The sequence below is a fragment of the Aquarana catesbeiana genome, linkage group LG08 (genome assembly GCF_042186555.1).
Source record: "Aquarana catesbeiana isolate 2022-GZ linkage group LG08, ASM4218655v1, whole genome shotgun sequence".
In the NCBI taxonomy this organism is placed as follows: domain Eukaryota; kingdom Metazoa; phylum Chordata; class Amphibia; order Anura; family Ranidae; genus Aquarana; species Aquarana catesbeiana.
Genome location: NC_133331.1, coordinates 233,179,991 through 233,204,378, shown reverse-complemented (window position 1 = coordinate 233,204,378; position 24,388 = coordinate 233,179,991).

Genomic DNA, 24,388 nt, shown 5'->3' with positions numbered 1-24,388 from the left:
TCATTATGAGGCGGGGGGGGGGGAGCGAGAGAATCTAAATAATGCCATAGGGAAATTTTTGTATTTGGGTTTTTTTTTTCTTCTCTTTCTTTTTCTTTTTCTGTCTTGTTTGATAATAAGTCATATGTGTCTACTAAAAGCTGAATCACAATGTGCTCAGTTATACTCTGCAAATTGGAAGCAGCGATAATGATATTTGTTTTATATGTGTATATATATATATATATATATATATATATATATATATATGAAAATGTATTTTTTTCTTTTTCTGTGTTTGAAAAAATAAAATATAGAATTTAAAAAAAAAAAAAAGAAATGATTGCTTAGTGTACAAAGAAATCCTGATCAAATCCCAGAGCAGTACAGTGTCACTATAGTGGTGTTATGCAAAAAAGAAAATTGTAAAAAAGTAAAACACAAATTGATATACTCACCAGAACAAGTCCAGTGTCCCTATGGTTACATTGTTTTGCTATGGCGGTGATCATGTACAGTGGCTGGCTGCTCTGATATTGCTGTATATCATTGTCGACAGCCATGGTCACTGATCATCGCCACAGCACTACAATGTCACCAGACCAGTGCTGGCAGTCAGTGTCCCTAATCACCACCACACCAGTCAGTGTCTCTAATCACTGCTACTCAGTTACTGTGTCCCTGGTCACCGCCACACCAGTTATATTGTTCCTGATCACCACCACACCGGTCACAGTGTCACCGATCACCACCACACCATTTACAGTGTTCCGATCACCAATACACCAGTCCCAGTGTCCCTGATCACCACTACACCATTCACAATATCCCTATTCAAAGCCACACCAGTCCCAGTGCCCCTGATCACTGCCAAACCAGTCATAGTGTCACCAAAATGACTGCAAAAAGCAGTTCCCATGGGTAATGCACTCTAAGTAGCCATCTGTGTTTCAATCGCTTTTCATATAGCATTTGACATTGTATTGCCTCCTCATCACCTGCTTTAACCCCTTGAATGGCTCACAACTGGAAGGTGTACAGGGGGTAGGATAATATAGAGTTCAGCCACACTATCACTATAATATTCTACTCTCGTGGCTAGAGGGATCCCAGCCAGCACACACACAGGGAACAGACAACTGGCCCCCACCCTGATTTGATTAAGTTGAACACACCCCTAAAACTCAGTGTTTCCTTTAGGCGGCCGACAGGGGCGTACAAATGGGGGTCGGGGGGCAGTCTGCCCCATGTGCCACACATTGGGGGTGTTAGTGGCGTTGCTATGGAGGTGCGCTGTGCACCTGGGTCGTGACACTGACACCATCCAGAGAGAGGGCGGCAAGTGCCCTGGCTCTGGCTGCTCCCTTTGGTTGTTTTTTTATCAGCATGAACACCCCCCCAGCGCCGCAGACACACTAGCCTGGTCTGTCTGGTCACTGTTTTCTTCCTGCTCTAGCTCCACCCTCCACTGCTGCCCTGCAGAGCCAGGCCTGTTCTCTGCATGGGCGGCACGGCTGATGTTACACGGTGTGTCCACAGACCACAGACCTCCGGAGTCTGGACCTCTCTAGCTGAGGATGAGAGCCCGAGGTGAGCTGCTTGAGTTGAGTGCCTGGTGATAAGGGGGTGTGGGTTGGCATGCATGGTATCCACCGTGGCTTCCCAGTGGATATGAGCTGGCACACGTCCTGAGCTAGTGTGAGAAGAGGCCGGAGGGAGGGGTGTTTGTGTCTATTCTGCCAGTGCCACCCTGTGCTGGTCTGATAACAGAGAAGGGGGGGGGGTTGTTGCTGTGTCCACAACCATCCAGGTATAGTGTAGAGTGACTGACACCTCTTGCTTGTCCCATCTATTGTCACTGGCTGCCGTGGATGAACAGTATTGGCTGTTATTACAAGGAGCGGGAGGGGATGTCCACCCCCCCATCCCACCACTCCGCTCTGGTTTCCAATTCCACAAAGAGACCTGAACAAAGCTGGATATGCCTTTGATTGTGTCTCCGATGCAGAAACCCGGAAGCAACATTACATCGTCACTTCTGGTTTACTCAACAGCGCCATTTTTGTGCAAATTTGTGCAATAGATATTATTGAAAAAAATAGTACCATAAATAAAGTGCTAAATTAGTTAAAGTGCTATATAAAGTGACATTGCAAGTGCAAAATTGCATGAAACACATATATAGTGACAACGTATGTGCAAATTTACATAGAAACGCATAAAATTGCTAAATAATCACATAACCTTCAAGTTGCAAAAAAACGCATATAAAGTGACATTGCATGTGCAAAATTGCATAGAAATGCATAAAATTGCTACATAACCTTCAAATTGCATGGAATAAAAAGGTGCTAATGCTGATGAAGTCCAACAGTGCACATGAATAGAGAAAATTAAAAAATAAAATAGAAGTGCATAAAGTTGCTACATAACAGCATAATCTTCAAATTGCATAGAATAAAAAGGTGCTAATGCTGACAAAATATGAAGTAGAGTCCAACAGTGCACATGAATAGAAAAAATTGAATTAAAAAATAAAATAAAAATAAGGTGCGGTGAAGTGCTATGCTTCAAGTGACAGTCACTGAAAATACATTCTTTCAGTGCATAGGTGATGTGAATCCTCTTCAGTATATAAACACCTCAGGTGTGCAGTGGCTACCTTATCTTACCGCTGTAAAGTAATTCCATAAGATACCACACCTGAATGTTGTGTACAGGCACCTATTATCTGGATCACATAGAGGAGTGCTACATCCTTGTACCAGCTACTTACATTCCTCCTCATTACTCTGCTATATTTTCAGAGACCTTTATCCACAGAGCTCCTAAATTTTAATAAATGCAAAGCTTTGTTTATAGTACATTACTGAGGTGGCTCTAAAAGGGGACACGCCACGGGAGTTTAAAATCACTTCTTTGTGTGTATTGGAAGTATTATAGGCCGGCCTGGGATTCCCCTTTAGCCATAGCATTTGACACACATCAATAGCGTGTTTGGGGGAGCCTATTTAATCTGTGTATATTGTTATTTACCATTTTATTTGTTGCATAGTGTTACTGACTGTTTTTTTTAAACTGTTTCAACCAAGTCCTGGCTACTTACACAGGGCTTGGCTGACTAATGTTAATCTAAACTTTATTCTACTCCAAGTAAACTTGAAGTACAAAACTGTGTTGTGTATTAATATCAGGCTATTCTATTAACCATCTTGCTAGGTGTACCAGTGGGGCTGGGACAGTTCTTTGGGGTTGAGAGGCAGAGCAACGGACTGAACCAATAAAAAGCAGCTCTTTCGGTGGTTTTGCTACATCTATATGCCTCCGTGACAGTGGACAGCCTCCCAGGTGAACATAAAGTAAAAAGGAGAGTGGGACCCAAATCGTGAAGTACTCACATAATGAAACAGGTAAAAAATGAGATAAAAACGAGCAGCGAGCTTGTGGCCTGATGTCACTTCCGGTGCCCGTGTAAGCCAATCCAATGCGTATAGTCACGATCACGTGACTTCATCAGAGAATGAAAAATGGGGCTAGGAAGCGTCCTTAAATAGGTTAGCTAATATTAATTCCGAGCGGCCATTTTCTTGTAGCCTATGTATAAAAACATGGCGGCCATTTTCCAATAGATATCCTGGACGTTCTATGGCCACGACCATTTTCTTGTGGTCTAACAAAGGTAAACAAAGTGGCGGCCATTTTCCGACTAATGTCCAGGTAGAACATAGAATTATAATCTAGACTACAACCATGAAAAAATGTGGAGCTAAAGCAGAGGGGAATTAAAATATTTTTACTAGATAAAAAAGTTACATAGCTAGAATGAAAAAAAAACTGTTTAAATGTGTTTTTTTTTTTTAAAATGGGTATATTTAGTAGCCAGACAAGGAGGGCATTCAAAAAATGAGTGTCATTGCATTAAAGGGACAAATGAAGCGCCGTGTGTAAATATAGAATCATATAGCCCCCGGAAATGATGTCATAATCTCCTTGGAGAATAATACAGTAAATCACATAAAAACACATAAAAATACAAGGGATCTTTGCTTAAGGGATCAGGAAGGTAACAGAGGTCTTAGGAGGTAGTATAAATTAAGTGAACCAAATAGACAATAAAAGTTCCACTAATGGTAATCCATTATTCAACAAATTAAAAATCGCTCAAAAAACAGTTAAGATCAAATTCAATGTTTAGTCATTGGGGGTGTTTTTTGTATGGTTCAATCCCCCAAAACTTAAGGTGAGTAGGGTCCTTATTGTGGTGTGTGGTGAAATGTTTAGAGACACTGGGGGTTATTTATGAAAGGCAAATCCACTTTGCACTACAAGTGCAAACTACAAGTGCAAAGTGCACTTGAAATTGCATTGAAAGTGCACTTGGAAGTGCAGTCGCTGTAAATCTGAGGGGTAGATCTGAAATGAGGGGAAGCTCTGCTGATTTTATTATCCAATCACGTGCAAGCTAAAATGCAGTTTTTTTATTTTCCTTGCATGTCCCCTCGGATCAACAGCGACTGCACTTCCAAGTGCACTTTCAGTGCAATTTCAAGTGCACTTCGCACTTGTAGTTTGCACTTGTAGTGCAAAGTGGATTTGCCTTTAGTAAATAACCCCCATTATGTTTGTCAAACCCTTTAATTATATTCTGGACTTGTTCTTTAATGCGTACCTTCAATGGTCTTTTTCTCCGTCCTATATATTGTAACCTTCTGCTACATTCTAATGCATATACCGCCCCCTCTGTATTGCATCCTATGAAGTCCTTGACCTCATAGACATTGCCTGTACTGGTGGAAGTGAATGAAAATGTATTTTCCACCGGTCGTCTTGTTTTGGTGCATGCAAAGCAGCGTTTGCACAGGAAGAATCCTTTTCCCGTAAAAAACGTAAAGCTTTTAATTGGTGGATAAGGTATGTTTTTGACAATTTTATTCCTTAACGTATGGGCCCTCTTATATACAAATTTAGGCCTATCTTGTATAGGGATGAGCCGAACACCACCCGGTTCGGTTCGCACCAGAACCTGCGAACGGACCGAAAACGTACGAACGTTAGAACCCCATTAAAGTCTATGGAACTCGAATGTTCAAAATCAAAAGTGCTAATTTTAAAAGCTAATTTGCATGGTATTGTCCTAAAAAGGGTTTGGGGACCCAGGTCCTGCCCCAGGGGACATGTATCAATGCAAAAAAAAAGTTTTAAAAATGGCTGTTTTTTTCAGGAGAAGTGATTTTAACCACTTGACGACCGCCTCACGCCAATTTACGTCGGCAAGGTGGCACGGACAGGCAAAATCACGTACATATACGTGATTTGCCTTCCACGGGTGGGGGGTCCAATCGGTCCCCCCCCCCCGGTGCCCGAGGCGGTCGCCATTTCTTCCCGGGCGATGAGAGGTGAGGGGGAGGCCATCCATTGTTGGCCACCCCCTCCCGATCGCTCCCGGCGAATGAGAATGCTTCCTTTCCCTCTGTAATGTAAACAGAGGGAAAGGAAGTGATGTCATCCCTCCTCGAGTCGGTCTTTTTGATCCGGCGCCGAGGAGAGAAGACATCAAGTAAGTCTGCACAACACTACACTAACAGTAGAACACGCCAGGCACACTTGTCACCCCCCATCACCCCCCGATCACCCCCCGATCACCCCCCTGTACCCCCTGTCACTCTGACACCAATAGCATTTTTTTTTTTTTTTGCATTGGTGTCAGTTTGTGTCAGTTACAAGTGTTAGGGCAGTTAGGTTAGCCCCCTTTAGGTCTAGGGTACCCCCCCTTAGGTCCAGGGTACCCCCCTAACCCCCCCTAAAAAAAGTTAACCCCTTGATTACCCCCCGTCACCAGTGTCGCTAAGCGATCGTTTTTCTGATCGCTGTATTAGTGACACAGGTGACGCTAGTTAGGGAGGTAAGTATATAGGTTCGCTGTCAGTGTTTTATAGCGACAGGGACCCCCATATACTACCTGCTAAAGGTTTTAACCCCCTGATTGCTCCCTAGTTAACCCTTTCACCAGCGATCACCGTATAAGTGTTACGGGTGACGCTGGTTAGCTAGTTTGTTTTTTGTAGTTTATTACAGTTTATTACAGTTTATTATAGTTTTAGGGCACCCGCCGTTTATTACCCTATAAAGGTTTAACCCCCTAATTGCCCGGCGGTGATATAAATTACATTTTTAGGGTCAGATAAGGTCTGCGTCGCCCCAGGCAGCGTCAGGTTAGCGCCAGTACCGCTAAAACCCACGCACGCAGCATACACCTCCCTTAGTGCTATAGTATCTGAGCGGATCGATATCTGATCCGATCAGATCTATACTCCCCAGCAGTTTAGGGTTCCCTGAAACGCAGTGTTAGCGGGATCAGCCCAGATACCTGCTAGCACCTGTGTTTTGCTCCTCGGCCCAGCCCTGCCCAGCCCACCCAAGTGCAGTATCGATCGATAACTGACACTTACAAAACACTAAGCACACATAACTGCAGCGTTCGCAGAGTCAGGCCTGATCCCTGCGATCGCTAACAGTTTTTTGGTAGCGTTTTGATACAGTCGCTGACAGTCAGGAGCTTTTTTGCCTGTGAGTCTCACTAGTGTACCCCTAAATTTAGAGCCCAAAATGGCAAATCGAAGGTACACTAGTGAAGAGGCCTACACGTTTCTGAGTATGACAGATAGTGAAGAGGAAGTCACTCATCTGTCAAGTTCAGGCTCAGAATACGAACCTGTAGAGGACAGCGGCTCCATGACAGATAGCTCTGACGACAGAGTTGTGGTCCCTGCTAAGGTCAGGCGTACCAGACCCCAATCTTCTTCTGTCCTTGAAGTGCAAGAACCGCAGGGCTCTCGTATGGAGCAGAGAAGTACTAGCGCCGCTATTCCTTCTGGTGAACTGGCAAGCACCAGCGGCCTAGTACACCCTGGTCGTACATCCAGCACTGCAGTATCACGTGGTGACGTGGCGAGTCCCATAAGTGCAGTTCAAGCTGGCGAGGTGGCAAGCACTAGTAGTGTCCCGCTGCCACCAAGAAGACAAAGACAGGCCCGTCGTGCCCATAGTGCCCTTCCTGCTGCATTGGCCAATCCGAATTGGGAACCCTCCACTTCTGCAGCACCCGTACTTCCCCCTTTCACTGGCCAACCCGGAATTCAGGTGGAAACAGTTGACTTTACGCCACTGGATTTTTATTCACTGTTTTTCACCGAAGATCTCTATAGATCTATTGTGGACCAAAGCAATTTATACGCTGGTCAACACATCGCCGCTAATCCCCAGTCCTCCCTTGCCAGAGATTGGAGACCAATTACGGTCTCCGAATTTAAGACCTTTCTGGGCCTTTCCCTCCTCATGGGGTTGAATAAAAAGAGTAAGTTGCGGTCATATTGGTCCACTGACCCAATTTACCATTCACCCTTGTTCTCTGCTTCCATGGCCAGGGCACGATACAAGCAGATTTTGCGGTTCATGCACTTCAATGAACTCTGTCGTCCTCGTGGAGACCCTGCATACGATCGGCTCTACAAAATTCGGCCCCTCGTAAACCACTTCAACCAACGTTTTGCAGACTTGTTTACCCCCCATCAAGTTGTCTGCATTGATGAGTCCCTGATTAAATTTTCTGGCCGCTTGTCATTCAAACAGTACCTTCCCAGCAAGCGTGCCAGATACGGGGTCAAGATGTATAAGCTCTGTGACAGGGCCACAGGCTATACATATAGTTTTATGGTTTACGAGGGCAAAGATAGTCACGTAGAGCCGACAAACTGCCCTGACTACATAGGAAGCGCTGGCAAGATAGTGTGGGACTTGGTGTCACCCTTATTCGGAAAGGGGTACCACTTGTACGTGGACAATTATTATACGAGCGTGCCACTTTTTAGTCACTTGTTTGATCAGCAGATTGGAGCATGTGGCACCGTGCGACCTAATCGCCGGGGCTTTCCCCAGCGGCTTGTAGATTCCCGTCTTAGGCTGGGGGAGAGAGCCTGCTTGAAGTATAATAATTTGCTCGCTATGAAGTGGAGGGATAAGAAGAATGTTTTCGTTCTCACCTCCCTTCATGCAGACACGACGACCCAAATTCCTACGGCGACTGGTGTTGTGGAGAAACCCCTCTGTGTCCACGAATACAACCTTAATATGGGAGGGGTGGACCTCAACGACCAGTTGTTGGCGCCGTACCTAGTTGCCCGTAAGGCCAGACGCTGGTACAAAAAAGTGTCTGTTTATTTATTTCAATTGGCTTTGCTGAACGCTCATGTGCTATACAGAGCTTCAGGACAGACTGGATCCTTCCTTAAATTCCAGGAAGAGATCGTCAGAGCCCTTCTGTTTCCAGATGGTGCTCTACCTCACCTTCCCCAACCAAATGCAGTAAGCCGGCTGCATGAGCGGCATTTTCTTTATGCCATCCCGAGTACCCCTACCCAACGAGCCCCCCAAAAAAGATGTCGTGCCTGCAGCAAGCGCGGATTTAGGCATGACACCCGGTCTTATTGTCCCTCCTGTCCTGGCAATCCTGGTCTTTGCATGGGTGAATGCTTTGAACGCTACCATACATTAGTTGAGTATTAGCGTAGGGTTCAGCACTGCACAGACTAGGCACACTAACACAGGGTCTCCCAAGATGCCATTGCATTTTGAGAGACCCAAACCTGGAACGAGTTACAAAAGTTAAAAGTTACTAAAAAAAAGTGTAAAAAAAAAATAAAAACACAAAAAAAAATATAAAATAAAAAAACCAAAAATAGTTGTTGTTTTATTGTTCTCTCTCTCTCTATTCTCTCTCTATTGTTCTGCTCTTTTTTACTCTATTCTATTCTGCAATGTTTTATTGTTATTATGTTTTACCATGTTTGCTTTTCAGATTTTTTATACTTTACCGTTTACTGTGTTTTGTTGGTAACCATTTTATTGTTTTCAGGTACGCCATTCAGTTGCAGCGCGGATTTATTTATCTTGACAGCAACAGCATTTGCTCCCACGATATATAAAGCCGTGACTCCAGCGCTGTCGGAGGTGATTTCACCACCACAGTTACATACTTCAGCATATATGCCGAAGCGTGGGGGCAGCAGTGGGTGGAGGAGCAATTTGCTCCTGCCTTTTGCGGGAGGATGCCCCCATGCTTCGGCATATATATATTTTAGGCACAGGTTGCGTTAAATGTTTTATTTTTTACTATGTTTTTTTTTTTGTATTTGCTTTGCAGGTATGGTAAGTCTTACTGTTATACTGTAATGTTACTTTGTTTTATTGTTAACCATCATTTGCTTAGCAGGTACGCCATTCAGTTGCAGCACGGATTTATTTATCTTGACAGCAACAGCGTTTGCTCCCACGATATATAAAGCCGTGACTCCAGCGCTGTCGGAGGTGATTTCACCACCACAGTTACATACTTCAGCATATATGCCGAAGCGTGGGGGCAGCAGTGGGTGGAGGAGCAATTTGCTCCTGCCTTTTGCGGGAGGATGCCCCCATGCTTCGGCATATATATATTTTAGGCACAGGTTGTGTTAAATGTTTTATTTTTTACTATGTTTTTTTTTTTTGTATTTGCTTTGCAGGTATGGTAAGTCTTACTGTTATACTGTAATGTTACTTTGGTTTATTGTTAACCATCATTTGCTTAGCAGGTACGCCATTCAGTTGCAGCGCGGATTTATTTATCTTGACAGCAACAGCGTTTGCTCCCACGATATATAAAGCCGTGACTCCAGCGCTGTCGGAGGTGATTTCACCACCACAGTTACATACTTCAGCATATATGCCGAAGCGTGGGGGCAGCAGTGGGTGGAGGAGCAATTTGCTCCTGCCTTTTGCGGGAGAATGCCCCCATGCTTCGGCATATATATATTTTAGGCACAGGTTGCGTTAAATGTTTTATTTTTTACTATGTTTTTTTTTTTTGTATTTGCTTTGCAGGTATGGTAAGTCTTACTGTTATACTGTAATGTTACTTTGTTTTATTGTTAACCATCATTTGCTTAGCAGGTACGCCATTCAGTTGCAGCGCGGATTTATTTATCTTGACAGCAACAGCGTTTGCTCCCACGATATATAAAGCCATGACTCCAGCGCTGTCGGAGGTGATTTCACCACCACAGTTATATACTTCAGCATATATGCCGAAGCGTGGGGGCAGCAGTGGGTATACCCACCGATCAATATCTTTTTTTCGTTCAGCCCACAGGCTGCATGAAAAAAAAGTTTACAATATATGCCTAACAAGGACCAGCAACGTACTGGTATGTTGCTGGACTTTGAGTGGTTATACCAGAATGATGCCTGCAGGTTTAGGTATCATCTTGGTATCATTCTTTTCAGCCAGCGGTCGGCTTTCATGTAAAAGCAATCCTAGTGGCTAATTAGCCTCTAGACTGCTTTTGCAAGCAGTGGGAGGGAATGCCCCCCCCCACCGTCTTCCATGTTTTTCTCTGGCTTTCCTGTCCCAACAGGGAACCTGAAAATGCAGCCGGTGATTCAGCCAGCTGACCATAGAGCTGATCAGAGACCAGAATGGCTCCAAACATCTCTATGGCCTAAGAAACCGGAAGCTATGAGCATTTCATGACTTAGATTTCGCCGAATGTAAACAGCGCCATTGGGAAATTGGGAAAGCATTTTATCACACCGATCTTGGTGTGGTCAGATGCTTTGAGGGCAGAGGAGAGATCTAGGGTCTAATAGAGCCCAATTTTTAAAAAAAAGAGTACCTGTCACTACCTATTGCTATCATAGGGGATATTTACATTCCCTGAGATAACAATAAAATTAATAAAAAAAAAATAAAAATGAAAGGAACAGTTTAAAAATAAGATAAAAAAGCAAAAAAATAATAAAGAAAAAAAAAAAAAAAAAAAAAAAAAGCACCCCTGTCCCCCCCTGCTCTCGCGCAAAGGCGAACGCAAGCGTCGGTCTGGCGTCAAATGTAAACAGCAATTGCACCATGCATGTGAGGTATCACCGCGAAGGACAGAATGAGGGCAGTAATTTTAGCAGTAGACCTCCTCTGTAAATCTAAAGTGGTAACCTGTAAAGGCTTTTAAAGGCTTTTAAAAATGTATTTATTTTGTCGCCGCTGCGCGTTTGTGTGCAATTTTAAAGCATGTCATGTTTGGTATCCATGTACTCGGCCTAAGATCATCTTTTTTATTTCATCAAACATTTGGGCAATATAGTGTGTTTTAGTGCATTAAAATTTAAAAAAGTGTGTTTTTTCCCCAAAAAATGTGTTTGAAAAATCGCTGCGCAAATACTGTGTGAAAAAAAAATATGAAACACCCACCATTTCAATCTGTAGGGCATTTGCTTTAAAAAAATATATAATGTTTGGGGGTTCAAAGTAATTTTCTTGCAAAAAAAATTATTTTTTCATGTAATCAAAAAGTGTCAGAAAGGGCTTTGTCTTCAAGTGGTTAGAAGAGTGGGTGATGTGTGACATAAGCTTCTAAATGTTGTGCATAAAATGCCAGGACAGTTCAAACCCCCCCAAATGACCCCATTTTGGAAAGTAGACACCCCAAGCTATTTGCTGAGAGGCATGTCGAGTCCATGGAATATTTTATATTGTGACACAAGTTGCGGGAAAGAGACAAATCTTTTTTTTTTTTTTTTTGCACAAAGTTGTCACTAAATGATATATTGCTCAAACATGCCATGGGAATATGTGAAATTACACCCCAAAATACATTCTGTTGCTTCTCCTAAGTATGGGGATACCACATGTGTGGGACTTTTTGGGAGCCTAGCCGCACACGGGACCCCGAAAACCAAGCACCGCCTTCAGGCTTTCTAAGGGCGTAAATTTTTGATTTCACTCTTCACTGCCTAGCACAGTTTCGGAGGCCATGGAATGCCCAGATGGCACACCCCCCCCCCCCCCCCAAATGACCCCATTTTGGAAAATAGACATCCCAAGCTATTTGCTGAGAGGTATAGTGAGTATTTTGCAGACCTCACTTTTTGTCACAAACTTTCGAAAAATGAAAAAAGAAAAAAAAATACATTTTTCTTGTCTTTCTTCATTTTCAAAAACAAATGAGAGCTGCAAAATACTCACTATGCCTCTCAGCAAATAGCTTGGGGTGTCTACTTTCCAAAATGGGGTCATTTGGGGGGGTTTTGTGCCATCTTGGCATTTTATGGCCTTCAAAACTGTGATAGGTAGTGAGGAGTGAAATCACAACATTACGCCCTTAGAAATCCTGAAGGCGGTGCTTGGTTTTCGGGGCCCCGTACGCGGCTAGGCTCCCAAAAAGTCCCACACATGTGGTATCCCCATACTCAGGAGAAGCAGCTAAATGTATTTTGGGGTGCAATTCCACATATGCCCATGGCCTGTGTGAGAAATATATCATTAAGTGACAACTTTGTGCAAAAAAAAAAAAAAATTGTCACTTTCCCGCAACTTGTGTCAAAAAAAAAAGTATTCCATGGACTCAACATGCCTCTCAGCAAATAGCTTGGGGTGTCTACTTTCCAAAATGGGGTCATTTGGGGGGGTTTTGTGCCATCTGGGCATTTTATGGGCTTCAAAACTGTGATAGGTAGTGAGGAGTGAAATCAAAAATTTATGCCCTTTGAAATCCTGAAGGCGGTGATGGGTTTTCGGGGCCCCGTACGCGGCTAGGCTCCCAAAAAGTCCCACACATGTGGTATCCCCATACTCAGGAGAAGCAGCTGAATGTATTTTGTGGTGCAATTCCACATAGGCCCATGGCCTGTGTGAGCAATATATCATTTAGTGACAACTTTTTGTAAATATTTTTTTTTTTTTTTTGTCATTATTCAATCACTTGGGACAAAAAAAATAAATATTCAATGGGTTCAACATGCCTCTCAGCAATTTCCTTGGGGTGTCTACTTTCCAAAATGGGGTCATTTGGGGGGGTTTTGTACTGCCCTGCAATTTTAGCACCTCAAGAAATGACATTGGCAGTCATAAACTAAAAGCTATGTAAATTCCAGAAAATGTACCCTAGTTTGTAGACACTATAACTTTTGCGCAAACCAATAAATATACACTTATTGACATTTTTTTTACCAAAGACATGTGGCCGAATAAATTTTGGCCTAAATGTATGACTAAAATTGAGTTTATTGGATTTTTTTTATAACAAAAAGTAGAAAATATCATTTTTTTTCAAAATTTTTGGTCTTTTTCCGTTTATAGCGCAAAAAATAAAAACCGCAGAGGTGATCAAATGCCATCAAAAGAAAGCTCTATTTGTGGGAAGAAAAGGACGCAAATTTAGTTTGGGTACAGCATTGCATGACCGCGCAATTAAAAGTTAAAGCGACGCAGTGCCAAATTGGAAAAAGACCTCTGGTCCTTAGGCAGCATAATGGTACGGGGCTCAAGTGGTTAATGATGCTTGAAGTGAAAAAAAAAGTGAAATATTCCTTTAAATATCATACCTGGGGGTGTCTATAGTATGCCTGTAAAGTGGCGCGTGTTTCCTGTGCTTAGAACAGTCCCTGCACAAAATGACATTTTTAAAAGAATAAAAGTAATTTAAAACTGCTTACGGCTTTAAAGCGGGATTCCGTCCCTGAAAAAAAAAAAAAAATTAAAAGTCAGCATCTACAAACACTGTAACAAACAAGTACTTACCTGTCCTGGGTGCCCGCAATGTCGGCCACCCGAGGCCGACCCATCCCTCGGCTCTCGGGTCCCGGCACCGCCATCCTAAGTAAGGGAAACAGGCAGTGGAGCCTTGCGGCTTCACTGCCAGTTTCCTACTGTGCACGCATGGTGTTCTGGGAACATGCGCAGTTCCCAGAAGGCAACGGGGCCACTCACCGAGGAGCAGAACACGCCGCGGAATAGGAAGAGGCAGATTAGGAAGACTGCCTAGCAACAAGGGTTTAGGTAAGTTTAATTTTTTTTTTTTTCAAATGTTTTTTTTTTTATTTTTTTAGGATTTTTCATGCAATTTTTTTTTTTTTTTTAGGGTGACCCTCCACTTTAATGTAATGTCCGGTCCCGGTAATATGGATGAAAATCAGTGAGACAAATGGCATGGCTAACCCCCAGTCCATTACCAGGCCCTTTGGGTCTTGTATGGATATTAAGGGAAACCCCGCACCCAAATTAAAAAAAGGAAAGGCCTGGGGCCCTATGTACTCTGAACAGCAGTATACAGGTGGTGCAAACAAGACAGGGACTGTAGGTTTGTTGTTAAGTAGAATCTGTTTGTAATTTTTAACTGGTACATTTTTAACATGTTTAGCTCCAGCCAAAAAATCTATTTTTAAGCTTTTTGAAAAACATAGGGAAGGGTTATCACCCCTGTGACATTTGTTTTGCTGTCTGTGCTACTCTTCAGAAGATTTCACCTCACTTTCTGTCACAATGACAAATGTTTTTAGAAAATTTGGGGGTTTTAGTGAAACAAGGATTGGTGATAAAGCATCAGTGGAAAGTAGAAACGTTTTTTTCCATATTAACTCTTACAGGAGAGAATTTCTCTTCCTAGGGGTAGATTTCATCTTACTTCCTGTTGTCTCCTTCCGTTTGCAAGTAGGAGTCGTTTGTAAGTTGGATGTTTGAAAGTAGGGTCCTGCCCTATATACTCTGCAGAAATTTGGGCCTTAGGTGTTGGTGTTGCCACAGCACTGTAAGCCCTCACAGTTACTCTTGGTGGGCGCAGGAACGGGCTCTGTTATGAAATATTAGATCAAGAATTGTAATTACATGCCCCTGTTGAACAGGGTGAGAAAAATGGGCCTTTGGTGGTGGTGGTGCTGGTGCCACAACACTGTAAGTCCTCACAATTACTCTTGGTGGGCGCAGAAACGGGCCCTGCTGTGAAATATTAGATCAAGAATTGTAATTACATGCACCTGTTGAACAGGGGCAGAAAAATTGGGCACTTGGTGGTGGTGGTGCTGGTGCCACAACACTGTAAGTCCTCACAGTTACTCTTGGTGGGCGCTGGAACGGGCCCTGCTGTGAAATATTAGATCAAGAATTGTAATTACATGTCCCTGTTGAACAAGGGCAGAAAAATTGGGCCTTAGGCACTAGTGCTGGTGCCACAACACTGCAACCCCTCACAGATACTCAAGTTGGAGCGCAGGAATGAGCCCTGCTGCAAAGTATTGCATCAAAAATTGTAATTACACGCCCCTGTTAAACAGGGCCTGAAAAATTGGGCCTTAGGCACTGGTGCTGGTGCCACAACTCTGCAACCCCTCACAGATACTCTAGTTGGAGCGCAGGGATGAGCCCTGCTGCAAAGTATTGCATCAAAAATTGTAATTACACGCCCCTGGTGGTGGCACCCAGAAACAAAAATATTCTTACAAGCTATCAGCATGATCATTGAGGAGGAAGAGTATATTTACTCAGCATAACAGGATAGTCACTCAGCATCAGCATAAGCAGTCTTGAAGGGATCTGACATTTCAAAAAAATTTATTCGGTTACATCAGCATCAGGTGCTTGGTATCTGGTGGTTTTCCAAGACTGATTCATTTTTATGAAGGTCAGTCGATCAATCGGTGGACAGGTGAACCCTGTGATCGGTTACAAAGCCTCCAGCAGCACTGAATGTGCGTACCAAAATAACGCTGGATGCAGGATAGGCCAGTAGCTCAACTGCATACTGTGCAAGCTCTGGCCAGTGATCCATTCTCAAGACCCAGTAACCCAAAGAATTTTCGGTGGGAAAGGTGTCCAAGTCAGATCTTGCCCCTAGGTATTCCTGAACCATGTAAAACAGATGCTGGCGATGGTTGCTGGAACCGATCATACCTTGGGGCTGCGGACTAAAAAATTGTCTGAATGCATTGGTCAGACGGACACCTTCTCCACCGCTCCTTCTTTGACTGACCGAAGCCTCGGCAACACGTTGTCCAGGAACAGGAGTTTGTAATCTCCCAGTCTCTGGGAACGCGTTGCATAGACCTTTCTGCAAGCCTCCTGAAGATGTTTCATCCTCTGCTCCCTCTGCGATGGCATGATAAGGTCTGCAACCTTACTCTTGTAACGTGGATCAAGGAGGGTTGCCAGTCAGTAACAATCCCTCTCCTTGATACCACGAATATGAGGATCCTTCCGCAGGCTTTGCAGGATGAGGGAGGCCATGCAGCGTAGTTTTGCTGAGGCATTCGGTCCAGAGAACTCTGGGTCACTAAGGACGACATGATCCACAGCCACCTCCTCCTAGCCACGTACAAGTCCATGGGTTTCTTGGGACTGTAAAGGATCCCTTAAAGACTGCTGCTGATGCTGAGTGCCAGGCTCCACTTCCATGCTGACACAATCCTCCTCCTCCTCTTCCTGTGTGATCCACGGGCACACATTAACACTGTCTGGATAAAGGGGGCTTTGAGAGCTAAGGAAGTCCTCCTCTTCCTGCCTCTGTTCTGCCTCAAGTACCCTGTCCATTATTCCACGTAGGGTGTGCTCCAACAGGTGGACAAGGGGGACAGTGTCACTGATGCATGCACTGTCACTGATCACCATCCTTGTGGCCTCCTCAAATGGTGACAGGATAGTGCATGCATCCCTGATCATGGCCCACTGGCGTTGGAAAAAAAAAACAAGCTCCCCTAACCCTGTCCTGGTGCCATAGTCGCATAGGTACTCATTGATGGCCCTCTGCTGCGTGTGCAGCCGCTGCAGCATGGCCAATGTTGAGCTCCACCTAGTGGGCATGTCACAGATTAGGTGGTTCTTGGGCAGGTTAAATTCCTTTTGGAGGTCAGCCAGCCGAGCACTGGCATTATATGACCGGCGGAAATGCACACAGACTTTCCTGGCCTGCCTCAGGACATTCTGTAAGCCCAGGTACCTGCCCAAGAACCGCTGCACCACCAAGTTAAGGACGTGAGCCAAACAGGGCACATGGGTCAGTTGTCCCTGTCGGAGGGTGGAGAGGAGGTTGGTGCCATTGTCGCAAACCACCATTCCTGACTTAAGTTGGTGTGGCATCAACCACCTCTGAGCCTGCCCCTGCAGAGCTGACAGAATCTCTGCCCCAGTGTGGCTCCTGTTCCCCAAGCACACCAGCTCAAGTACCGCATGGCATCTTTTGGCCTGCATACTTGCGTAGCCCCTTGAACGCTTATGGAGCACCACTGGTTCCGAGGACAAACCACAGGAAGAGGCCATGGAGGAAGAAGAAGAGGAGGGGGTGGAGGAGATAGGTGTGCCAGAATCATCAGTAGTGGCATTTTGGAGGCGTGGTGGCGGAACAACCTCCAACACTACTGCACCTTGTCCTGCATCCTTCCCAGCTGCCAGCAGAGTCACCCAATGCACCGTGAAACTTAGGTAACGTCCCTGTCCATGCCTGCTGGACCATGAGTCAGCGGTAATATGCACCTTACCGCTGACTGCCCTGTCCAGCGAGGCCAAGACATTGCATTCCACATGCTGGTAGAGAGTTGCAATCACCTTCCGTGAGAAAAAGTGGCGTTTGGGAACCTGCCGCTGAGGAACCGCACATTCCACAAACTCACGGAAGGGGCAGAGTCTACCAACTGTTGGCAATTTTGCCAAGCTAGCATTCAACCGCTGGGCATGTGGATGTCTGGGAGTGAACTTCTTTCAGGTAGCTATACTGTAGGTGCAACTGTGCAGATTACACAGTAGAGTAACTGGAAATACATCAAGAGCCTACACAAGCAACTGGCTTCAGGTAGCTATACTGTAGGTGCAACTGTGCAGAGTACACAGTACAGTTACTGGAAATACCTCAAGAGCCTACACAAGCACCTGGCTTCAGGTAGCAATACTGTAGGTGCAACTGTGCAGGGTACACAGTACAGTAACTGGAAATACGTCAAGAGCCTACACAAGCACCTGGCTTCAGGTAGCTATACTGTAGGTGCAACTGTGCAGGGTACACAGTACAGTAACTGGAAATACGTCAAGGGCCTACACAAGCACCTGGCTTCAGGTAGCTATACTGTATGTGCAACTGTGCAGGGTACAAAGTACAGTAACTGGAAATACGTCAAGAGCCTACACAAGCACCTGGCTTCAGGTAGCTATACTGTAGGTGCAACTGTGCAGGGTACACAATACATGAACTGGAAATACGTCAAGCGCCTACACAAGCACCTGGCTTCAGGTAGCTATATACTGTAGGTGCAATTGTGCAGGGTACACAGTACAGTAACTGGAAATACGTCAAGAGCCTACACAAGCACCTGGCTTCAGGTAGCTATCCTGTAGGTGCAACTGTGCAGGGTACACAGTACAGTAACTGGAAATACGTCAAGCGCCTCCACAAACACCTGGCTTCAGGTAGCTATCCTGTAGGTGCAACTGTGCAGGGTACACAGTACAGTAACTGGAAATACGTCAAGAGCCTACACAAGCACCTGGCTTCAGGTAGCTATACTGTAGGTGCAACTGTGCAGGGTACACAGTACAGTAACTGGAAATACGTCAAGAGCCTACACAAGCACCTAGCTTCAGGTAGCTATACTGTACGTGCAACTGTGCAGGGTACACAGTACAGTAACTGGAAATACGTCAAGAGCCTACACAAGCACCTGGCTTCAGGTAGCTATACTGTAGGTGCAACTGTGCAGGGTACACAGTACAGTAACTGGAAATACGTCAAGCGCCTACACAAGCACCTGGCTTCAAGTAGCTATATACTGTAGGTGCAACTGTGCAGAGTACACAGTACAGTTACTGGAAATACGTCAAGCGCCTACACAAGCACCTGGCTTCAGGTAGCTATATACTGTAGGTGCAATTGTGCAGGGTACACAGTACAGTAACTGGAAATACGTCAAGAGCCTACACAAGCACCTGGCTTCGGGTAGCTATCCTGTAGGTGCAACTGTGCAGGGTACACAGTACAGTAACTGGAAATACGTCAAGCGCCTCCACAAACACCTGACTTCAGGTAGCTATCCTGTAGGTGCAACTGTGCAGGGTACACAGTACAGTAACTGGAAATACGTCAAGAGCCTACACAAGCACCTGGCTTCAGGTATATATACTGTAGGTGCAACTGTGCAGGGTACACATTACAGTAACTGGAAATATGTCAGGAGCCTACACAAGCACCTGGCTTCAGGTAGCTATACTGTAGGTGCAACTGTGCAGGGTACACAGTACAGTAACTGGAAATACGTCAAGAGCCTACACAAGCACCTAGCTTCAGGTAGCTATACTGTAGGTGCAACTGTGCAGGGTACACAGTACAGTAACTGGAAATACGTCAAGCGCCTACACAAGCACCTGGCTTCAAGTAGCTATATACTGTAGGTGCAACTGTGCAGAGTACACAGTACAGTTACTGGAAATACGTCAAGCGCCTACACAAGCACCTGGCTTCAGGTAGCTATATACTGTAGGTGCAACTGTGCAGGGTACACAGTACAGTAACTGGAAATACGTCAAGAGCCTACACAAGCACCTGGCTTCAGGTAGCTATACTGTAGGTGCAACTGTGCAGGGTACACAGTACAGTAACTGGAAATACGTCAAGCGCCTACACAAGCACCTGGCTTCAGGTAGCTATATACTGTAGGTGCAACTGTGCAGGGCACACAGTACAGTAACTGGAAATGCGTCAAGAGCCTACAAAAGCACCTGGCTTCAGGTAGCTATACTGTAGGTGCAATTGTGCAGGGTACACAGTACAGTAACTGGAAATACATCAAGAGCTTACACAAGTATCTGACTTCAGGTAGCTATACTGTAGGTGCAACTGTGCAGGGTACACAGTACAGTAACTGGAAATACGTCAAGCGCCTCCACAAACACCTGGCTTCAGGTAGCTATCCTGTAGGTGCAACTGTGCAGGGTGCAGGAAATACGTCAAGAGCCTACATAAGCACCTAGCATTTATTACAACACGTGTTACCTTACAGCGGTAAGGTAAGTTAGCCACTGTACACCTGAGGTGTTTATACACTGAAGAGGATTCACATCACCTATGCACCGAAAGACTGTATTTTCACTGACTGTCACATGAAGCACAGCACTTCACCGCACCTTATTTTTACTTTATTTTTTAATTACATTTTTTCTATTCATGTGCACTGTTGGAATCTACCTCATATTTTGTCCGCATTAGCACCTTTTTATTATATGCAATTTGAAGGTTATGTGATTATGTAGCAATTTTATGTGTTTCTATGCAATTTTGCAAATGCAGTGTCACTTTATATGCGTTTTTTGGCAACTTGAAGGTTATGTGATTATTTAGCAATTTTATGCGTTTCTATGCAAATTTGCATTTTATGCAATTTGACACATGCAATTTCACTTTATATAGCACTTTAACTTATTTAGCACTTTATTTATGATACAAATTTTTTCACTAGAGCGCGACACCATATATCGATTTTTACCTATTGTTGGTGCGGTTTGACCAGTTCGGTGTCTGCTGCAGCTAGTGCTCCATTGTTTATTGTTGTCCTGGTAGCGCAGAGATATAGTTACATAGTTACATAGTAGGTGAGGTTGAAAAAAGACACAAGTCCATCAAGTCCAACCTATGTGTGTGATTATGTGTCAGTATTTAATTACATATCCCTGTATGTTGCGGTCATTCAGGTGATTATCTAATAGTTTCTTGAAGCTATCAATGCTCCCCGCTGAGACCACCGCCTGTGGAAGGGAATTCCACATCCTTGCCGCTCTTACAGTAAAGAACCCTCTACGTAGTTTAAGGTTAAACCTCTTTTCTTCTAATTGTAATGAGTGGCCACGAGTTTTATTAAACTCTCTTCTGCGAAAAAGTTTTATCCCTATTGTGGGGTCACCAGTACAGTATTTGTAAATTGAAATCATATCCCCTCTCAAGCGTCTCTTCTCCAGAGAGAATAAGTTCAGTGCTCGCAACCTTTCCTCATAACTAAGATCCTCCAGACCCTTTATTAGCTTTGTTGCCCTTCTTTGTACTCGCTCTATTTCCAGTACATCCCTCCTAAGGACTGGTGCCCAGAACTGGACAGCATACTCCAGGTGCGGCCGGACCAGAGTCTTGTAGAGCGGGAGAATTATCGTTTTATCTCTGGAGTTGATCCCCCTTTTAATGCATGCCAATATTCTGTTTGCTTTATTAGCAGCAGCTTGGCATTGCATGCCATTGCTGAGCCTATCATCTACTAGGACCCCCAGGTCCTTTTCCATCCTAGATTCCCCCAGAGGTTCTCCCCCCAGTGTATAGATTGCATTCATATTTTTGCCACCCAAATGCATTATTTTACATTTTTCTACATTGAACCTCATTTGCCATGTAGTCGCCCCCACCATTATTTTGTTCAGGTCTTTTTGCAAGGTTTCCACATCCTGCGGAGAAGTTATTGCCCTGCTTAGCTTAGTATCGTCTGCAAATACAGAGATTGAACTGTTTATCCCATCCTCCAGGTCGTTTATAAACAAATTAAATAGGATTGGTCCCAGCACAGAACCCTGGGGAACCCCACTACCCACCCCTGACCAATCTGAGTACTCCCCATTTATCACAACCCTCTGAACACGCCCTTGTAGCCAGTTTTCAATCCATGTACTCACCCTATGGTCCATGCCAACGGACCTTATTTTGTACAGTAAACGTTTATGGGGAACTGTGTCAAATGCTTTTGCAAAATCCAGATACACCACGTCTACGGGCCTTCCTTTATCTAGATGGCAACTCACCTCCTCATAGAAGGTTAATAGATTGGTTTGGCAAGAACGATTCTTCATGAATCCATGCTGATTACTGCTAATGATTAGGGATGAGCTTCGAGTTCGAGTCAAACTCATGTTCGACTCGAACATTGGCTGTTCGCAAGTTCGCCGAACAGCGAACAATTTGGGGTGTTCGCGGCAAATTCGAATGCCGCGGAACACCCTTTAAAAGTCTATGGGAGAAATCAAAAGTGCTAATTTTAAAGGCTAATATGCAAGTTATTGTCATAAAAAGTGTTTGGGGACCCAGGTCCTGCCCCAGGGGACATGGATCAATGCAAAAAAAAGTTTTAAAAACGGCCGTTTTTTCAGGAGCAGTGATTTTAATAATGCTTAAAGTCAAACAATAAAAGTGTAATATCCCTTTAAATTTCGTACCTGGGGGGTGTCTATAGTATGCCTGTAAAGGGGCGCATGTTTCCTGTGTTTAGAACAGTCTGACAGCAAAATGACATTTTGAAGGAAAAAACTCATTTAAAACTACCCGCGGCTATTGCATTGCCGACAATACACATAGAAGTTCATTGATAAAAACGGCATGGGAATTCCCCAAAGGGGAACCCCGAACCAAAATTAAAAAAAAAAAATGACGTGGGGGTCCCCCTAAATTCCATACCAGGCCCTTCAGGTCTGGTATGGATATTAAGGGGAACCCCGGCCAAAATTAAAAAAAAAAATGACGTGGGGTTCCCCCTAAATTCCATACCAGACCCTTGAGGTCTGGTATGGATTTTAAGGGGAACCCCGCGCCAAAAAAAAAAAAAAAAACGGCGTGGGGTCCCCCAAAAATCCATACCAGACCCTTATCCGAGCACGCAACCTGGCAGGCCGCAGGAAAAGAGGGGGGGGATGAGAGTGCGGCCCCCCCCCTCCTGAACCGTACCAGGCCACATGCCCTCAACATTGGGAGGGTGCTTTGGGGTAGCCCCCCAAAACACCTTGTCCCCATGTTGATGAGGACAAGGGCCTCATCCCCACAACCCTGGCCGGTGGTTGTGGGGGTCTGCGGGCGGGGGGCTTATCGGAATCTGGAAGCCCCCTTTAACAAGGGGAACCCCAGATCCCGCCCCCCCCGTGTGAAATGGTAAGGGGGTACCCCTACCATTTCACTAAAAAACTGTCAAAAATGTTAAAAATGACAAGAGACAGTTTTTGACAATTCCTTTATTTAAATACTTCTTCTTTCTTCTATCTTCCTTCATCTTCTGGTTCTTCTGGCTCTTCTGGTTCTTCCTCCGGCGTTCTCGTCCAGCATCTCCTCCGTGGCGTCTTCTATCTTCTTCTCCTCGGGCCGCTCCGCACCCATGGCATGGGGGAGGCTCCCGCTCTTCTCTTCTTCTTCATCTTCTTCTCTTCTTCTTTTCTTCTCTTCTTCATTTTCTTCTCCGGGCCGCTCCACATCCATGCTAGCATGGCGGGAGGCTCCTGCTGTGTGACGGCGCTCCTCGTCTGACAGTTCTTAAATAACGGGGGGCGGGGCCACCCGGTGACCCCGCCCCCCTCTGACGCACGGTGACTTGACGGGACTTCCCTGTGACGTCACGGGGAATGCCACAGGGAAGTCCCGTCATGTCCCGTGCGTCAGAGGGGGCGGGGTCACCGGGTGGCCCCGCCCCCCGTTATTTAAGAACTGTCAGACGAGGAGCGCCGTCACACAGCGGGAGCCTCCCTCCATGCTAGCATGGATGCGGAGCGGCCCGGAGAAGAAAATGAAGAAGAGAAGAAGAGAAGAAGATGAAGAAGAAGAGAAGAGCGGGAGCCTCCCCCCATGCCATGGGTGCGGAGCGGCCCGAGGAGAAGAAGATAGAAGACGCCGCGGAGTAGATGCTGGATGAGAACGCCGGAGGAAGAACCAGAAGAGCCAGAAGAACCAGAAGAACCAGAAGATGAAGGAAAATAGAAGAAAGAAGAAGTATTTAAATAAAGGAATTGTCAAAAACTGTCTCTTGTAATTTTTAACATTTTTGACAGTTTTTTAGTGAAATGGTAGGGGTACTTTTGTACCCCCTTACCATTTCACACAGGGGGGGGCCGGGATCTGGGGGTCCCCTTGTTAAAGGGGGCTTCCAGATTCCGATAAGCCCCCCGCCCGCAGACCCCCACAACCACCGGCCAGGGTTGTGGGGATGAGGCCCTTGTCCTCATCAACATGGGGACAAGGTGTTTTGGGGGGCTACCCCAAAGCACCCTCCCAATGTTGAGGGCATGTGGCCTGGTACGGTTCAGGAGGGGGGGGCGCACTCTCGTCCCCCCCTCTTTTCCTGCGGCCTGCCAGGTTGCGTGCTCGGATAAGGGTCTGGTATGGATTTTTGGGGGGACCCCACGCCGTTTTTTTTTTTTTTTTTTTTGGCGCGGGGTTCCCCTTAAAATCCCCACGTCATTTTTTTTTTTAAATTTTGGCCGGGGTTCCCCTTAATATCCATACCAGACCTGAAGGGCCTGGTATGGAATTTAGGGGGACTCCCACGTCATTTTTTTTTTTTAATTTTGGTTCGGGGTTCCCCTTTGGGGAATTCCCATGCCGTTTTTATCAATGAACTTCTATGTGTATTGTCGGCAATGCAATAGCCGCGGGTAGTTTTAAATGAGTTTTTTCCTTCAAAATGTCATTTTGCTGTCAGACTGTTCTAAACACAGGAAACATGCGCCCCTTTACAGGCATACTATAGACACCCCCCAGGTACGAAATTTAAAGGGATATTACACTTTTATTGTTTGACTTTAAGCATTATTAAAATCACTGCTCCTGAAAAAATGGCC